Genomic DNA, 3,212 nt, shown 5'->3' with positions numbered 1-3,212 from the left:
TTTTGAGATAGCAGCTAATCTTATGTTAGCCAGAAGGACTAGGTGGTGTTGAATTTGCAAACACAGGGAGATTTGCTCATTTAATAAGCTTAGAAATGTGTCACCCATACTCTTCAAGCAAATCAGACATCTCCAAGACTGGTGGGCAAGACTGGCCCATGAGGATTTGGGGAGGCATTAGAATCTTCTATTTTTTTTTTCTTTCATCCTTTAAAAATGCCAAGTTTTCTTTATTATTTTTTTAAATAGGGGAGAGTGCAAGTGAGTCCCCCACTACCACAAATTATGCAGCTGGGTTTCCCCAAACTGCAAACCGCAGAGGTTGGCACACCCAGAGTGCAATGCACGAGCCTCACCCTGGGAAAACCACCTTAGTGATCAGGGTGTTTCCCTTGCCAGGTAAGTATTCTTTTTCTGTATTTTTAATCATGTACAAAATTTATTAGTATGATAGTACATATACGTTGTTCATAAATAAATATACATATATGGGGGCATATGTCACAGATTTTCTGTGAATGGAGGCAGATGATCAGAAGGACTGGGGGCCTACTGAGGTATAATAGATGATGGCTGGGGTCAGCTTGGGATATGCCACAGGAAGAAGGTTCTAGACCCTCTCTCCCTGCCACCCCCATTGGTAAGAGGTTCAGGTTGAACTCTTTCTCTGTGGGCATCCCCACTTGCTAGTCACATCCCTGTGAACATGGGCCATTTGAGGGCCAGGCTTGGGCTGGGGAGGGGTCCCCATCTGCAGCTGTCCTCGTTGGTAGAGGCAGCCTTGGTTTGGATCCGCTTCTGCCATTAGGAGGCTGAAGCCATCACTTGCTCTCTCTGTCCCTTGCCTCTGACTCTGGCGGGTCTGCTCCAGGACCCTCCTCTCCGGCCGGCCGGAGGTCTCCAGGCCTGGTGCAGGCCCCGCGCACACACTTGCTGGATGACTCCCAGCCTCTCTAGCCACACTCTGGCCCCTGCCACCTCCTCCTGGCCCCGCCCCTCTGTCAGAGCTATGGTCAGTCACTAATTGCTTTAGTCATCTTTGCATCCATGCTCGTTGGGCTAATGAGGAAGGCAAACAGAAATCTCAGCAAATGTGGAAAATTCCTGCTGACAAGGCAAGAGGCCATGGCCCAGGTTTGGGGGGTGGGGTTAGACCTTCCCCAGTGAGGCTGCAAGGATGGTCCCCCAATATTGGGAGGTGGTGGGCAGCTTTCCTGTTCAGTTCTCTGCCTCCTGGTTGGAAGTCCATCTTATTAACCATGGAGCAGGGTTTTGGCTCAGGGTAAGGGGTCGGGGGAGGGGCAGCACAGTGGGTCTCCGTGGTGTCACTCCTCAGGCCTGGGGCTGTCACCAGGTGGGACTCTTGGCCCTGGGCTCCCCCAGGATGCCCAGCTGGCTGAAAGGCAGAGTGGGGCCCGGGCTGCATGCTCCCTCTCACACCTGAGGCCTGTTAATAATTACCCCTGGGGAGGGCAAGGCCCCAGCAGACATCACTAATGAGCCTGCTAAGTGACAGCTGGACCCTTTCCCCCTCACCTGCTCAGGAAAACAGATCTGGTCAAGGAATTATTTAACCCTCTTTGGGCTAGGCACTCCCTGAGGACAGGGTTGTGACTTCCCTCTAGACGGGGGCTGCCTGAGTCCTGGAGCCTGCTCCGTTGTCAGCACAAGACTTCTACTTCTGTCATCAATGCTTGCACTTCCGCCCTGGCTGGGCGGCCCTACTGACGGAAGGCTGCTCTGCTTAGCATCGGCTATAAGCAGCGCTGTCCGCCAGAACGTTCTGTGATGGTGGAAATGTTCTAGGGCTGCACTGTGGAAAACAGTAGCCACTAGCCACGTGTGGGTCCTGAGCATGTCAACTAATCATCCACGTTACTGGAGGTTTCAAACCTAATTTTAATTAATTTGGATTTAAATAGCCACATGTGGCTAGTGGCTACTGTCCTCCGTGGTGTGGTCTATGATGTTTCGTAAGTGGGGTCTGGAACAGGTGCTGAACAAATTTGCACACAGCAACCTCCAGGCTGCCGTGCTAGCCGTGAGTCAGAGCCCCTTTCCTTGCCCTTGCAGGCCGGAAGGGGCCCAAGGCCATTTTCCTGGGAGATGGCTCCTGGAAGGCTGGGGTGGGTTCCCTCAGTCTCCTGCCGGTCCCTCCACCCTCAAAGCCCTCAGGCGGCCAAGGGGCCCAGAGGAGCAGGGAGCTGGCCAGAAAGCACCTGTTCTTAGCGAGGGTCCCCAGGATGCGGCAGCCCTCCCTCCACAGGGCACGGGGCTGTCGCTGCCTGAATGAGGGAGATTTATGGAAAATCCCCTCACACAACAGGCGGATTTTCCAAGCCTCATTGGCTGCTCTGGTCTGAGCCTTCATTAAGGGGAAGAGGGGACAAAGAAGGAGGTGGGGGTGAGGCCCTGCGCCTATTCAGCGCTCCATCATTCTGCACTGGGGACTCCATCAACGTTCCCCCCACCCGTTCCTGGCTCGGGAAAGGTCACACTCCCTCTCCTGGCAATAATAATAAAAGGCCCCTAACATCCAGCAAAGTTAGACTCGGCCTTTGAGGAATATCTTTCTTGCACTTTAAAGATTTCCAGAGGAGACATTCTGTGGTTTTGCTTTACAATTCCCCACGCCTTGTAACACACAGCCTTGGAAGTTCCACCTTACAGCTAACCTAATTTTATCACACTTTAGGCCCGGCTCAGTAGGACATCTCTTCCCCCTTAAAGTTACGGCAACATTTCAAAGTAGCAAGGTCAGTTGTGTGATTTCCCAATAAGAAAACCTTGATCGGAAGGAGAAACCACTGGCTCCGGAGCTGGAGGGACCTAGAGGTTTGCAGTCCCAGCCCTCATCGTGCATTCAGAGAGGGCCTTGGGCCTCCCAAGCAGGTGGTGCTATCCTGAGAGCCAGAAGTCATGCTCCAGGGCGCTACCTGCCTGGGTGCCACCTGCCTCTGCTGTGGCACAGCCACATAAGAATCCAGGGACCCAGTGGGACAATCCTTCCTGAGGACACAGCAATGCCTAACCCAGAAGACTGGATTTTTAAGAGTGAAGTATTAGGTCTTATTCCAGAAAGTACTCACTATGCAGTGTGGAGATCAGTGGGAGTATCTTAGAGGAGAGGAGACCAAAAGTGGGCCTTTCAGGGTGCTGAGCTGGGGGTGGTAGACGAGAAGGGTGAGGCCCTCCTAGGAGCAGTGCCAGCT

At 53.1% G+C, this 3,212-nt stretch overlaps 1 non-coding gene across 1 annotated transcript; it reads right to left on the bottom strand.

The window, feature by feature from the left end:
- Nucleotides 1–246: 246 nt before the first annotated feature.
- On the bottom strand, nucleotides 247–407 carry LOC142871146 (U1 spliceosomal RNA). Its single transcript, XR_012919421.1, has one exon. It is a non-coding gene; the product is annotated as a U1 spliceosomal RNA (small nuclear RNA).
- Between the last annotated feature and the right edge of the window lie 2,805 nt (nucleotides 408–3,212).

This window comes from Microcebus murinus, chromosome 5 (assembly GCF_040939455.1).
Source record: "Microcebus murinus isolate Inina chromosome 5, M.murinus_Inina_mat1.0, whole genome shotgun sequence".
Lineage (NCBI taxonomy): Eukaryota > Metazoa > Chordata > Mammalia > Primates > Cheirogaleidae > Microcebus > Microcebus murinus.
This window is presented reverse-complemented; position numbering and strand designations above follow the sequence as displayed.